The following is a 17,526-nucleotide window of genomic DNA, read 5'->3' as shown; positions in this document are numbered from 1 at the left end:
TATCATCTTGTCTTGCTTGCTTATATGATGGTTTATCTCATAAATTGCCGATTTTTTATTATAAGCAACAAAAGGATAAGGACTTAGGTTTATGATGATGGGTTAAATGTGCAATTTGCCAAGTTTGGATTTTTCGGAGGGTGGTACCAAAGATAATGACAGTCTCTCTCTTGTACAAAGATAATGACAGTAGTCCTTTTTATCAGATAATTGCCTAGGAAATTGACAGAGCTGGCCCTAGGCATAGGCCAGGGGTGCGACGGCCTAGGGCCCTTAAAAAAATCGATGGAGGGGTGTATATAGAAATATTTGATTTATGGGGGGTTTATATAGCAAAGTTCACTAAAAAGGCCCGGAATATTGATATGATAAAGAATGGGCTAAAATCTGTTAATGTTTTAGGCCCTTTTGGTCATATTTGCTATATATACCCTTGATAACACAAAAATTTCTATATGCACCCTCCCTATAATTTTTTTTAATTAAAACCAAACAATTTTAATTAAAACTATCAAAACCAAACTTATTTAAATGTACCTAAACATAAATCACTTAAATATTCGTCTGAGCTTTGAGTAAACCATTAAATTGGTCTTTGTCTTTGTAAGACACTCTCAAATTAGAGGCAAAAAGAAAAGAGAAACGAGCGGGAGAGGGTGGGAGAGAGTGGCTACCGGTGGAGACGGAGAAATATTTGATACTTAACTGTGTCCGAAAGCAACTCAAAAATTTAAAACTAATTTCCAATGTTTTATATGTTTTTAAAAATGATCAAAATCTCTTAATCTTTGTTTATTTCTTAAAAAATGTTACAAAATGTTGTTTAAATGTAGAAGTGGTGTGATTAAAGATAAAAATACTAAAGAATTAGTCATAGAAAACTCTTACTTGTGGCTCCAACGAAGTTGGTTGTTGCAGCTGGAAGAAGAAGAAAAAATACAATTTTAACACAATTTTTTTAAATAAATCGAAAATCATATAATAATTCTTATATTAAATTAAATTAAATTAAATTAACACTAAATGTGAAACAAATACTTTTGTTTCTTTCAAAAAATACATATTAGTTTTAAATATGGCAAAATCAATACTAAGCAAAATTCATTGACAGGCACGTAAACCCCACCAACCGAATCATCCATGGCAAAATCAACATATAAATTGAGAAAACCTCCAACTTTTTCTTTAGGAAGCAAATGCAAATTTATTATTTTTCAATAACGAAAATTTTAATTATTTTAATTAATGTTAAGAGTTCCACATCGGATAGGTGATAACCCGACAATGTGTATATTATCGTGGGGGCAATCCTCACCTCTCAAGCCGGTTTTGTGGGGTTATGTTAGACTTAACCACCATTTCTAAGAATTAATATAATTACATATTTTTTCAAGGGGAGTCAATTAAAAAAATTCCCAGTTTATTTTTATCTAGGGGTTAAAGTTGTTTTTTTATTTTTTTCATAGACTAAATTGGATTTTTTGAATTTTTTGAGGGCTTAAAATTGGTCTTCAATCTATTATTAATTTATTAAATTGATGCTTTTATTTTCTTTATATTTATTTTTATATTTTTGTAATTTTAATTAATTTTTTTTGGAGTAAACCAAGTATCTTTGCGTGCAATTGCAGAGATTAATCTCTCGAGTCGGTAGAAACATAATAAATGACGAAACTCTCCTTTAAATTATTTTTTTGTTTTTTTTAACAGCCTCCTTTAAGATATTTAAAATTGTTGCATATTTACATGGTTGAATTCGAACTTAATATCTTTTTTTGAGGGGATTATATGAAACTTTTGTTTAATGATATTTATGTAATTTTATTAATACACATATTTCCTTTTATTTTCTTTGATTTCCTTTATCAACAACAGATTTAGTTTTAGTTGTAGTAAAATGAAAAAGGGTGTTACGGTAAAAAGTGAGACGAAACATATCATTGGCATCGCGAGTGTGCAATTGGTGTTTGTCGAAACAAAACGACGAGAGAAGAGGGAAAAATCAATCATTTCTTCTCATCATCATCCTCAATTTTACAGTTACACATCAAATCCTCCCTGTAAGTTCTTCTCTTCCATTTTCACCGATTCTTATTAAGGTTAATAAATTTCCATTTTCACTGATATAACATTTCATACTCTCATTGTAGCGGTTAATTGGAGCCACTGAAATGAGTTCTGGTATTTCTTTCTCTCATATCTTATGCTTAACTTTCAATGTCAAACCATTAAATTAAGCTAATTCTAAAACAAATGATAGAAAGAAAGTTAAATTATTTTTGTATAAGCTATAAGCTGTTTTTACAAGTTTTCCAAAACAGACCCGTGGTTGTTCTCTCTAGTACTATTATAATAAGCTATTTCTGGCCTCTTTTTTGCTTTGATTCTAAAATAGTATTCTCTGAAACTGTTGTAATAAATAGGTGGTGCATTTGGTGGTAACCGAGGGCTCCGTCCGGTGCCTCCGGAGAAGGGAGTTTTTCCATTGGATCATATGCATTTGTGTGACTTGGTATGCTTCTTCTTCTCTTAATTCTCCATCAACAGCTGTAGGATTTAGATGCATATTTTATTTATACTTCAAATAATAAGTAAAGCCCTTGCAAGTTTTGATCTTTTGATTATGAGCTAGGTTTTTATTGATAGGTTAATTTCAGCGTTAGGCACAGAGTTTAAGGTATATGATGTGATATGTTTGTTATATAGCAAAAATTTATTACTGCAATGGCTCTTGACTAAACACCCATTTTGTTCTTAACCTTAGCACCCGTCGTCATATTAATCCTTAGACTAGAGAAATATTGGTACAAGTAATCACCCTATTACATTATTTCTTCTATGTTTCTGTCAAATTAATCCTTCATCAGTGGTTGATTTGACCAACAAAAGATATATCATGGACAAGGACCATTTTTTTTATTTCATTAATGTAGGGACTAGGGATCGATATAACATTTGTTGTAAATATAATTTCATATCTTGCAATTATTTGTAAAAATTGTATTTGACCCGGTGATTAGACCTGTTAGTTGTATTATAGTCTATTTAATCAATTTAGTGATTGTAATCTCACGACTTTTGAAATAATATTCAGCAAATCATTTTCAAATTTACAAAATTTATTGAGACTAGAAACAAAAATGGGGGTTTACTCATCAAAGTTAAATTTTTATTGAGACTAGAAACAAAAATGGGGGTTTACTCATCAAAGTTAAATTTTTTGTTCTATTTAGATTCTCTAAAAAGGTAAAACTGAAGTGAACCGAAAAGAATAGAGTGTTTTGTTTTAAGGTTAACACATGTTCCAAAGTATGCTCAACACCAGAGCTGCAATTTGTTGCCATATCTGTAATGTGCATTTTCGAGTGTTTGATGCCAAAACAAACTGGCAGTAGGTTGTTTCATTCTTTCAGTTACTCATGCTGTCAGAGTTTATCATGTCAGTCTTCTTGTACCTTAATTTCTTTATTGGCCTCATTTCAGGACAAGAAAGAGTATCTCAATTGTTTAAAGACTGCTGGAAACAAGTCTGAAATATGCAGGGAGTTTTCAAAAAATATCTGCAATGTCGTATGGAAAAGTGAGTTGGTTTCACTGTACTATAGACGTAGTTATCCTAACATTTCTGATGTACTTATGTTTTTCTGTTGCTAGTTACTATATTGATTTCAATATTTAGTGTTAAATAAGCTACTCTAGAGCTCCATATTACGGTGTAACTTGATGAATAAGCAGCTTTGTCAAAAATTGCTGTAACTTAAATAAGCTCCCTCCGTGACAAAATTATATTGATAATCAAGAATTTAGACCGAAACATAAGCAAAATTTAGATCGAAATATAAGAAAAAGGGGTCCGATGTGGTCCAAAATTTTGACCGGAAACATTTAACTTGGGACTCCTTTTGCTTATATTTTGTTACAAAGGACTAACATGGAAGCATTACTCCAGTAGCTCCTATAGCTTCCATTATTTGTCCAAGCAGTATTTTTAAAATAATCTAGTGTCTTCAATGTTTTTTGTATGGATCTCTATTGTTCTTATGATTCTGAGAACCTGTTGTAGTTGTTCTTTGCATAGGAGCTTGGCAAGATGTAGTAACACAGGTTGAATGATAGTTTTATACAACATTTTGCAATGAAATTATTCTCATCAATTTGTAGTGAAGTTGACAATTTTAGTGGACATATTGATCCGTTTTTATTATTCATTGCTAAATATTGATATGTTACTGCTGTTGATGTTATTTCTGGTATGTATGGCTTTTAGGTTTGTTTTGACTGGAGTTGTGTTATCACTGGTTATGTATGAACTATATAATTGACATCTTGCAGGAACTTAATGGCAAAGCAAGATTTGGCAGAACTTGGTTTTAAGGAAAGTAATGCAGAAACTCCTGGAGGGAAAATTACCGAAAGGATTGGTGATCGAGAGCAATGAACCCAAAGAATTTTGAATGTATATTAATATTATTTTGAGGTTAAGTTTTGGTAATTCCATTGTCTCCTTTTTCATTCAGTTCATTTGATAAGCAGATGTCTAACCGTATTATTATTATTATTATTATTATTATTATTATTATTATTATTATTATTATTATTATTATTATTATTATTATTATTATTATTATTATTATTATTATTATTATTATTATTATTATTATTATTATTATTATTATTATTATTATTATTATTATTATTATTATTATTATTATTATTATTATTATTATTATTATTATTATTATTATTATTATTATTATTATTATTATTATTATTATTATTATTATTATTATTATTATTATTATTATTATTATTATTATTATTATTATTATTATTATTATTATTATTATTATTATTATTATTATTATTATTATTATTATTATTATTATTATTATTATTATTATTATTATTATTATTATTATTATTATTATTATTATTATTATTATTATTATTATTATTATTATTATTATTATTATTATTATTATTATTATTATTATTATTATTATTATTATTATTATTATTATTATTATTATTATTATTATTATTATTATTATTATTATTATTATTATTATTATTATTATTATTATTATTATTATTATTATTATTATTATTATTATTATTATTATTATTATTATTATTATTATTATTATTATTATTATTATTATTATTATTATTATTATTATTATTATTATTATTATTATTATTATTATTATTATTATTATTATTATTATTATTATTATTATTATTATTATTATTATTATTATTATTATTATTATTATTATTATTATTATTATTATTATTATTATTATTATTATTATTATTATTATTATTATTATTATTATTATTATTATTATTATTATTATTATTATTATTATTATTATTATTATTATTATTATTATTATTATTATTATTATTATTATTATTATTATTATTATTATTATTATTATTATTATTATTATTATTATTATTATTATTATTATTATTATTATTATTATTATTATTATTATTATTATTATTATTATTATTATTATTATTATTATTATTATTATTATTATTATTATTATTATTATTATTATTAGTTTTTCTTTTTTCAATACGTACCGTAGTCATTTTGTACATTCACTTAATATATTGTTTTATAATTTAATAATAATTTACTATTTAAAATATAATATTTGAAATATTTAATTATCAGGGATTACATTATGATTCAGTAATGATCAAATCAGTAAAGTTTAACATGGTGCTATTATTGGGTGATTAATTCAATCATGATATTGTGTCCAAAATGTCTCCCATTTATCAGCCATAACAACTAGACAATGTTCATTGTCACGTAACTATAACAAAGCCATTAAGGTGGCTTGTTTTGTTGTTGCAAGGCTATCAAAATATCTTGAGATCAAAGTTGAGGTCATCAACATTAATCACTAAATCTAGGTTACAAAACGCTAGTAAAGAAGTAGAGACCAACCACAAGATTTCTTGTCAACAATGAGACCATCTTCTAACTGTGAGTGACTAGAGGTATGACAAAATTATTATCAAACTGGAGACACTGTTTTATTGTTCAGCTATGATTATAAGCAGCAATAAACTGTTCACAGGGAGAAGTGTTGAAATTGTTTCAAATTCTAAAGTAGCTTCACACTCACTGAACTGTTATATGCTTTCACCACATTATGAAACTCACCGCCACAATTTTAGGAATAACATTGAAATTTACTATTTAATGTAGGCTAATGTTATGTATTAGCTTTATAAGTGTTTGATAAATTAAGACTTTATACTTGGACTGAGCAAAATGTACAAAATTTAGGGATATCAGTGACTTGTACACGACTCACATTACTTATGCGCATGTCATGATACTTTCAATGAAAAGTTTGAAAACTTTGTTTATTTCAATATTGCATATAACCAACCATATTAACATGGCACCATAATACAAATTGATCAAACCACAACATTAAAATATCTCTGTATGGTATAAAGTTGGCTCCATACATCACTTCAATTTATAGAACTGTTAACTTTCTTAAAATGTGAAGTGAATGAACTAATTGTGCCTTTGCGTAAGATAAAATATTTTGACAAAATTAAGGTAGAAATTACAACTCTGTGGGAGCCATGATGTTTAATATGAAAGTTGACCAATTGATTATTAAAGAAGGCCATTGTAGTTGAGAATGTTATTGAATTAATGACTTTAACGAGATTGGGTTAGAGGAGGTGGTTGAACTCTTAGCAGATGATGTAGCAACAGTTTACAAGAGGAGTGTTAGTACTTTTAAGCTCTCTAACACAACTATTTTTTTATAAACATAATATATTAAAAAAAAATGAGTAGAAGTTTCAAATATACCCTGAACCTTCTAAACCCCTTAATCAAGAGGTATTACCTTTGAAAAATGTGTGTTAAAGAGTGAGGACAGTTGCTCTATGGGTCATTTGGATTGCTTAACCCTTGAAAAAACTCGATCGGGAGATAGACTCCGATGGGAAAAATCGATCGGATTGTATCTCTTGATAGGTTTTATGGAATCGACATTTACGGTCCGATAAATCGAGAGACCTTTGAGTACAGACGAAAGGTCCCTAAAATCTTCAAAAACCAATTTAACATGTGTCCAATGGTGCAGTGGCATAATCAATCGGCCAACATAATTTGACATTCCTCTTGGTACATATTTAAATCGACTGTGTGAGTTTGACAAATTGAGCATTATGTTACATTTACGTATGTGCTTAGTTAATATCATTCATATCAACCTAGCTAGTTCACACTTTGGGAAGGCTACTGAAAATGCTTTCAATTATCACTAGCACCCAGAATAGTTGAACTTGTATTAGTGTGCTCTGATATTTTACCTTGATCAAAAACCAATAACACTACGGGGTTAGTCCCCTTTGTGTACAAAAAATAAAAACCAATAACACCACACTTCAATAGTCATCTATATATATATATATATATATATATATATATATATATATATATATATATATATATATATATATATTTTGTTGACTGCAAATTGGAGGAGTAAAGTAGGGATAAAATGATTAATATGCTTCAAGAAAAAATAAACAGAGTTGTCATCTATTGTGATGCTCCATAAACACAAGAAATTAACACACATGATAATTTTATTTCATATAACCAACAATATGCCACAATATTACAAACTTTATAGACTATAGAATAATATATAAAATATATATCCTTGACTGGTTGGCCTTAAGCTAGCTACCTAGCTAAGACCCAACCAGCCAAGGACGATAAAGGTTATTTATTAACTATATAATATCTATATAATAATATTTATATAATATAATGCTCTCACACTCACACAAAATGATACGTATAGATATACAGATATAATATAACACACAAACCATGCATGGCCACATTAATCTCTTATCATCATGGAAGACTTTGAGCTGGGGTGGGGTGGGTGGGGGTTGGAGGTGTGCACATCTTATAGTACTGATCACAAAAGGTAGGGCTAACAAAAAAACACAATTTAAACAAAATCGCACAATCTATAATCGGAATAATTGTCTTTTGAGAATTGTAAATAGAATCCTCTTTCTCCATTTGGTAACTACCTCTTCCTCCACCTTGAACATTGTAACCATTCATAATTGTCACACCAACAAGGAGAACTAGAACAAATGAAACATTGATGATTTTTGCCATAATATATGATCAATGAGAATATTAGTACTCTTTTTACACTAGCTTGTTTTTATTTTTTCTCTGATTGCATGGAATGAATTGGCTCTAAAATCACTCCAATTTATAGAACTAATATTTTCCTTAAATGACAAGTGAATGAATTAAATTTGCCTTTGAGTGGAGAAAATTATTCTCACAAATTTGAAGATTGTGTGTGAACCATAGTGTTAGTTAATATCACTTCTGATTTTCCTGTTTTTTGACCGAAACAAAGTTAACTATTATCATTAATCAACCAATGTTCAATACAAGAAGGATAAGAATAAAAAATACGGTGACTAGCCCAAGAACAGCCACCCTAGCTAAAGTATGAGCAACCATGTTCGCTTGTCTCCTAACAAACTTCACCTCGAAGTTGGAATGTAAAGATAACTGGTAAATAATACTAGAAACAATAGCATAGAATTCCGAATCACCGTGGCTCGGAGACGATAGAGCTTGCACTAGAGTAGATGAATCGAACTCGAAGACAACCCGGTCCCATCTGTTTGCATCCGTAAAATGAAGAGCCTCGAGTAAGGCTACCGCCTCCCCTCCAAAACTTGCTATACTTGCACGCCGCCATTTCGTTTGAGCCCGAATAAATTGTCCACGAGAGTCTCTAACACAACAAGCAAAAGTTGTAATATGGTTACGTTCATGGAACGCAAGCATCCACGTTGCACTTCAACCACTTCGATTTTCCTTTTATGTTGTGGTTTAAGGTGATGACTAGATTATATTAATTAAAAAGAAGGAATAAATAGTATTATAATAGAAATGGGATAGGATTTGTGGTTGGTGGTGGACATATATGAAGCTAAAAAGCTTAGTGGTAATTGATTGTATTCTAATTTGCTTCCTGAATATGGTCATGTTGTAATGTGAACTAGCACATAAAAGTGCAGCTAAAATTTTGAGTGGAATAACCAATTGTAATGAAATTTACATAAAAAATTTAATGAGCCTTTTAGTTTGTATTTGGTAGTTAATTTATAACATAATTGAGGCTTATCTGAGCCCTTAGCTTTGCTATTTTAACCTCAAAAGTTTTGAGGAAGAAACAAATATATTAGGAAAAAAGATTAAATGTTGAATATTATTATTATTTTTTTACAAGAAATGTTGATTTTTTTTTTTGGATCAAAAGAAGAAATGTTGAATATTTATTTATTAAAAAAAATGTTGAATATGTTAAAGCACGACGGTAGTTAGTATTAAGTATCATCTTCGTTCTTAAACATATATCTTCCTTGAAAAAACAATTCTCTCGTTCTTAAACATATATCTTCCTTGAAAAAACAATTCTCTAAATATAAGTTTTGTTTCAAATTACTAAATACAATTATCTATTTATTTATTTCAAGTATACAAAAAGTTAACACTATCAATGTCTAAGAAAATGAATGAAAAAGTTTATCGTAGCACCCTTATTCGTGGTTAAAAAATATGGGTTATGTTAATCGGTGTTTTCGAGACACGATTAAAAACTAAAAGTATAAAGAAAAGTTAAGTTTTGCATTAAAAGAACATTTTTACAAATAAAATAAACAATTTTCAAGATAATATTTCTTTTTATAATTTTTTAACAAGTACCTCTAGAATATTAGTTAACAATTAACATTTCCTAAAAAATATTTGTAGGGGATGTCCTTCTAATATATTTTTGTTCTTGAAAGTGACATTTATTGTCCGACACATCCTTGGATCAACAAAAATTATTACAATCTATCCCAATATAAATTCCATTTGCCGTTTTAATCCAAAATGTTAACTTGGTGTTAACTTTGATGATGTGTCCTTTTTGTTGCCATGTCAAATGCTTACTTGGATGCTCACGTAGGCGAGGGACAAAAATGCTCACAATTATCTTATATCTTTTTCTTCTCCAACACCTCCAATTCCTTCATTTTCTCCAATATTACTCATCTTGTCCAGAAATTTTCATATTCATACTCAGAATTCAAAAAATAAAAATTCAAAATTTTTCTACATTCTTTATCTTCATTTTCACCCCAAAAACTCAAACCATCTTCAAGTTAGATCTTCGCTCTCAATTCATACAAAATAAAAATAGAAACTCATATTATGTTGCAAAATTATTATGATTTAGAATTGTGAGGTACGCAAAATAATGGAACCGAAAGGATTCTCAACATTTTGTCTCTCACCTGGTCAAAACATATGCTACCAACAATTTTGATCCACATAATAACAAAAGCTTGACTTCTTGTTTTTGTATGCAGAATGATTTTTAAAATTGAAATTATAATAGTGGAGGATTGTGGATTGTTTTACTATATCTTCATTTTCATCTTTGAAAGTGTCTGTAAGGTAACTCTACTTTTTGTTTAAAAGGATTTATCAAATAGCACACTCTTTCTCACTTTTTTCGTTTCAACGATTAACAAATATTAATCTATTAATTAATTATACAATAATCTTTTTTAAATATTATTAATTCAGTTGCACTTTCTCAAAAGCTTAAAATGAAATGAAAGGGATACTGTTTTCATTTTGGTATCTGGCCAACATGGAAGTCACACACATTGGCATATGATGTGGGGAAAAAATTAAGGACACATCATCACCTTTAACACTCATTAATGTTTTGAACTAAAATGACTAACCGAGTTACCAATAGTGGAGTTTTTTTTTTTTTTTTATAATTTTCGTTGATCTAGGAATGTGGCTGACAGCGAGTGACACTTTCAAAGATAAAAATGAGGGTTTAGTCCATTGCTTTTACATGATCAACTAAATGATTCCCCCCTAATAGAGAGATGTAAGCTTTTATTTTATGTTGCATATGTGTGGTACGAGATTAATACGACAAATTTTTTTAAAAAAAATTAAGGTACGAGTATGCCAACAAAAAACATGAATTTTGTTACATAATATCTATATATTTAGCTTCTTCAAAAAAAATATCTATATATTTTTTTTAAAAAAAAATAGGTTTCACCTACAAATAAAAACTATTGGACCTGCCCAGATATCGGCCTATGATCAAGATTTTATTTAGTTATATAATAATTTTGATACCATAATACTTATTTACAGATATCAATATTAACACAAACATAATACTTATTTACATATATCAATATTAACACAAACCATGCATGCTTCATCGGAAAGCTTTGAGCTGGTGGATGGGGTCAAGGGGAGGTTCACAATACTTATCGTACAAAGGACACCGTTTTGGAGGATCATGATAACGACAATCATAATATATTAATATACAATTACAGTTATTCATAATTGTCACAATAACAAGAAGAACCAGAACAAATTCTCTCAAAAATAAATAAAAGAAGAACCAGAACAAATGAATCACTGATGATTTTTGTCATATATAATATATGATCAAGGAGAATATTAGTAGTTCAAGGTTGATTAGTTTATTAATTAAGGGTCTTGTTAACATTTCCCTATTAATTAATTAGATAGAAGGAATAAATGGACATAGTGGTTTGTTGTGGTGGTTGAATTATAATGTACGTAGATGTGAACCATCGCATGAGATATTTTTTATTGATTGACACTGTAAAAAGTCTTACATTGATAAAAATAAACTAAATAAATGTTGTTTCATTTCTTTTTTTGAATTGTGTTGCCACAAATTCTTAGTTAACACAATTCACTAAACAAAATTATTGGATCGAAATATTAAATAGTGAATTATTGGACCTGCCCAGATATCGGCCTATGAAAAATATCGGCCTATGATTGACACTAATCATATTGATCTAAACAAAATTCACTATTTAATATTTCGATCCATGAGTTATAAAAAAAAATAAAAATTATAAATGGTTAGAATAGCTCAAGAGATGAAAATAATATAATGGCTTGAAGTCTATCAATATTTTTCATAAAAATAATATAATGATATTTTTCTTTTATGAAAAATGAAATAAAAGTAGTACAAGGTACTCCAACCCGTCATATAAGGATAGTCTTAACCAATTCTCAAACACGCCAAAAAAGTATTCCACCAAATTTGTAAAAAACTAAACCAGAAATTATATTTACCTTACCAACAAACCAAGTCCAAATAATATAAATTTGGATTCAATATCAGGCTTTTCTTATTTTTTACACAAATATCAATGATGGTTGAAACTCCAATTATGTTGGCAAGTTTTACGTCAACTTACTGCTTTGATTTTTAGCTAGTATTTTTCTTTTCTCTAATTAGTAAATAAAAGAGGGACTAAAATTTAGGAACATGCTTTAAAGAAAAAATAAATAAAGTTGATATGTATGTATACATTGTATCGTGATGCTCCAAAGAAACAAGAAATTAATACACACCGTGAATTTTATTTCAATCTTCATATATAGGTATAACCATATACATGCCACACACCATGTACCCAAGAAAGCTATAGCTATCTATTACTAAGGCACAACAAGTATAGGCCTATCAAGATTTATTTAGCTATATATAAATTTTTATAGCTCATAATACTTTCTTCACACACTCTCACAAACTGATACATATAGCTATATATTTCTATAGATGCAAATAGAAATATAAATATCAATACTAACACACAAAGTCACAAACCATGCATGGCCCAAAATCTCTTATCACGGAAGGCTTTGAGCTTTATTAGGGTTTACCACTTTCAGCTGGGGTATATTGGAGATCAATATTATTGGGAGGAGAAGGAGGATTGGGAATAGAAGGAGGAGGGTTGGGAAGATTAGGAGAAGAAGGGGGTTGGGAATAGAAGGAGGAGGGTTGGGAAGATTAGGCGAACCACCACTACCAGGAGAAGAAGGAGGCTGAGAAGTACAATACTTATTGTATTCATCACAATAGAGACGAAACAAGTAACACATCTGACCCCAAAAGTAACAACCAACAAACTTTTGAGATTTGTAAATACGATCATCTTTAGGTTCATTACCTCTTCCAGTACCCTCAGCACTATACCCATTCAAAATTGCAACAACAACGAGAACTAAAACAAATGAAGCAATGGTTTTTGCCATAGTATATGTGAATGAGTAATTTTTATTTTCTTAGTGATATTGTTTTGCATGGAATAAAAGTGGCTCCATAGAACTCCAATTTATGGAACTGTTGATTTCTTTAAATGAGAAGTGAATGAATTAATTATGGTTTTGCGTGGGAAAAAATAATATCACAAAATTAGGGTAAAGCTGAAAACTGTGTGGGAGCCAGGTTTAAATATTAAGGTTGACCGGAATATTGTTATTGTTATAGAAGGAATAAATAAAATTAATTAAGTCAAATGATGTAGTTAAACTGGTTAACAAATGGAAATTTGAGGTGATGACCTTTGGACCATTCATTAATTAATTGATTATGCATTTATCTTCACACTTCTCATATGGACAAGTCTCCAGTCCAAAAAAATAAAAATATACGAGAAATGGGCTAGTGGTTGTTGATTCAATAAATATATATGATATATCTGTTCTAATATGTGTATAACACTATTTATTACTCTTTTTAGTTAAAATAATACGTGTATGACTCCTTTTTTAGTTTAAAAAAGAGTAATAAATAATGTTACATTATTTAGGAAAACATTATTTATTTTTATTTTTTGTACAAAAGACGGCCAAAGGTCCAAGGAAAACATTATTTCTTACTTCTTACTTGGTTGATTAATTTGTTACAGTATGCGTGTGTGAATAATGTAATTTCAATTTGAGATTTTCTTTCTTCATTTTTTATTTCAAATGAGGATGTTCTTCAAATGATAGATATTTAGCAGGTTGCCAAATTATCGTTCAAGTAATAAAAATATGTTTTTGGTGGTGGCGGGGTTCGAACCCCGGACCTTGCATATTTTATGCATTGTTCATACCAACTAGCTAAACTCACGAGGACTAATAAAAATATGTTTGTATTCACCGAGTTTGTTCTTAATTTTTGACGTAACAACTATAAAGTACCGGGGATGCAAATTGGTGGGGGTGTGTTTAGCATATAACTTGGATTAACAAAAAAATGATTTGGTTAAAATAAAAATTAAAAGGTGATTAAGTCATTTGAATCCCCTCTTTTATCACTAATTGGTAATCATTATCCAATTCCTATAATTTTTTTTAGAATTAAGGCGAATTAGCAAAGTAGGTTAAGACCAATGTCTTGACTCAAAATCTCTTTCATCTAATCACAACATCCTGGTGTTTTAGGCGAGTTTGTGTCTATTGAAAGTTTTATTGAATGTTATTATTTGTGTCACAATAAAATAATTCAATATGTCTAAAGTCATTATTTGTTGAACAATTGTTTTAGATTGAGTTTTAAAAGATAACTGAATAAATCTAGATTGGCAATTGCGCATAAAATGGTACTTGAACAGTTATATAGTTCAAGTAGATGTAAAAGTGGTTCATCTACATATCTGATCCAAAGAAAATTATCTAGACATAGCTAGAACAAATATTGCAATAGTGTATTGGAGAAATTATACATAAAATGATTATGAATACAAGTCTTCAATCTTGTTTCCAAGGAGAATTCCCCAAATTCAACTCTTTAAATACATTATATTAAGTTCTAGTGCAAAATTTTAAACCCCAAACAATGAACTTCACACTTCTATTTATGAATATCTAAAATTAAAATGCCATGTGTTAGGTGCATCATTCATTCACGCACCTCGCGCATGACTGCATGAGCTTTTAATATTGCCACGATGGCAGTATGCCATGCGCAAGGCGCAAGATATATTGTGCAAGGGGCATCTACCATAACACAAATTGCTTGCCAACAACTCAATCATGTGTGAGGTGCAAGCTTGGTTGCACGAGGCATGGGTACCTTAATCATAAATCATCAATTTTCTTCGTCCTGTCTCATTTCTCATGACTTAACTTTTATAGTGGATCCACTTCAAGATAATTACATGATAACTCATGTAAATTCACAACACAACTAGAAAGTTGTCTGGTTATAGGGTAATTTGAGATGATCCAAAAGTCTTCTAAACACAGTGAATAATTATACTAATTGCATTGAATAATTATACTAATTGGGAGTCATCACAATGAATAAACATGTTAGGAATTTTTATGTGTACACTACTTTGATTTATTAATTTACTGTTTTTTCTTCTTATTTTTCTCTAATTAAGGAGAAAATTAGGACTAAAAATTAAGGACTTAATTTGCTTCGAGAAAAAAAAATATAGTAATACAAATCCAACATATCCCAAATATATATCCTTCAAGAAGCTACTAGCTAGCTATCTAGCTAGGCACAAGTAAAAAGCCTATGAAGGTTTATTTAGCTATCATGAATATTGAGGTATTCTTGTATGGACACAAATACAAATGAATAGTATTTGGTCACACACATCAAAAACCTCTTTCTCAAAAGACTAAATCATTTTATTATCAATTTCTTTTTTATTATTAGAAAAAATCTTTTAATGTATGTGTGTCCAAACACTATTCATTTATGTTTGTGACTATGATAGACTTTTTCCATGAATATTACTCACGAAAATACTTACTTGAGCACAAGTGTTTAGACACTAAATTTAGACACATAAGCATAATTGAGAAAAAGTAGAGAGAGAAAATAATTAAATAATATTTATTCTTTTAAATAGTTAAATAAAATGTATTTTGTTTGTGTGTGCCTAAGGCATGTGCCCAAAAACATGTGCTCAAGCAAGTCTTTCTCTATTCACAGATTACCATGATTGGACACAATTGATCTCTGATCATGGAAGGCTTTGAGGTGGTGTACAAAACTTTTTTTTTTTTTTTTTGAAAGAAGGTGGTGTACAAAACTTATAGTAACGAGGACAATATCTAGGATCAACGAGACACAAATCATGCAAAAGACCACAATCGTTTATAACCGGCGGTTCATATTCATCTTTCTCGAGTTGGTTAAGATTATTTCCTCTTCCAGCTTTACCCTCAGCTACATCATAAATATTCATCATAACTAATGTTACAACAACGAGAACTAGAACAAATGAAGCACTCATGATTTTTGCCATATCTATTAGATTATACTCTTTTGCAGTACTAATTGTCTTGTTTAATTTTCTCTAGAATGAATTGGCAGCTCCAAAATCACTCCAATTTATTAACGAAATTTGACTTTGCGTGACGAAATTTATTTTCTTAAATTGAAATCGTGTGGGAATTCCATAGTCTTAATATTTACTACATCTTTTTTTTTATTATTATTATTTTGTGTAAATTGAGTATCCTCTCCGCTTAAATGTTGATATTATTGTCTCGAATAAGGTTCAGATAAAGTATGGCTATAATTAGTGGCAAATCTCTCCATCTAACATTGTTGTATTCTTAAGATTGAATTCTAATTTTCTTCCTAAATATGGTAATGTAGTTGTGTGAACTAGTGCGTGATTAAAGCACCATAAATTTTGAGTGGAATAATAAAGTGTAATGAGCCTTCTTGGTGTATTTTGTAGTTATGGCTTCTTGAAACGTAATGACTAAAATAGCTACTGATAATAATGATCCACATAAAAGAGCTGCATAGCCCAATATCATCATACTTACGTGCATCATTAGTCAATGGGATTGTAGAGCGGGTACTAATATTACAGATTGATGCATTTTGGTTAAAAGACCCGAAGTCGCAAAGCCTTGGGTAAAAATAACACTTGGTGCGATTATTGTACTTAAAAGGTTTTTTTCCTTTTTAAAACACGGAACCATATGAAAAATGGAAAAACCCCATGAAAGAAAGATTAGTGATTCATATAAATCACTAAATGGTAAATGGCCCGAAAAAAACCAACGAGTAATTAACAATCCCGTTACACGAGAAAAAGTTATTATCATGGCTTTTTTGGACAAATCATATAATCCTACGATTTCATTGACTAATAAGGTTATCAAATGAATTGAAATAACAATTGATATGACGGAAAACGATATATGAGTTAATATATGCTCTAAAGTTGAAAATATCATATCTATAATGAAAATAAATATCTATAATGAAAATAAAAAAGGTATGAATACTAGGAATAGAAATAGGGAATTGAATTCATTATAGGACTTCTTCTTTTCAAATTTTAAAAATATAGCATAGGATGCCATGCCGCTACTCGGACTCGAACCGAGATGCTCTAGCACTGCTTCCTAAGAGCAGCGTGTCTACCAATTTCACCATAGCGGCTTACTCGAAATCATAATAACCAACTCTTTAGTCAATCGTCGAGATTGAAAGAATCACTTAAAGTGCACTATTTATTTAGTACATTTCTTTCCTAAACATTTAGTATAAATTGAGAATAAGAAGTAAATTTAAAATTTGTATTTAT

The 17,526-nt window shown here is 28.9% G+C and overlaps 1 pseudogene across 1 annotated transcript; it reads left to right on the top strand.

Moving 5' to 3' along the window:
* Positions 1–1,927: 1,927 nt before the first annotated feature.
* Positions 1,928–4,516, top strand: LOC146896820 (uncharacterized; annotated as a pseudogene). The gene is made up of 5 exons (XR_015023380.1): positions 1,928–2,060; positions 2,151–2,181; positions 2,424–2,512; positions 3,484–3,580; positions 4,333–4,516. The product of XR_015023380.1 is annotated as an uncharacterized LOC146896820 (transcript).
* The last annotated feature ends 13,010 nt before the right edge of the window (positions 4,517–17,526 follow it).

This window comes from Medicago sativa, chromosome 8, assembly GCF_051527215.1.
Source record: "Medicago sativa cultivar Bolivia chromosome 8, Bolivia_mono, whole genome shotgun sequence".
NCBI classification, from domain to species: Eukaryota; Viridiplantae; Streptophyta; class Magnoliopsida; order Fabales; family Fabaceae; genus Medicago; species Medicago sativa.
Note: the sequence above shows the minus strand (reverse complement) of the source record. Positions and strands in the feature narration are given on the sequence as shown.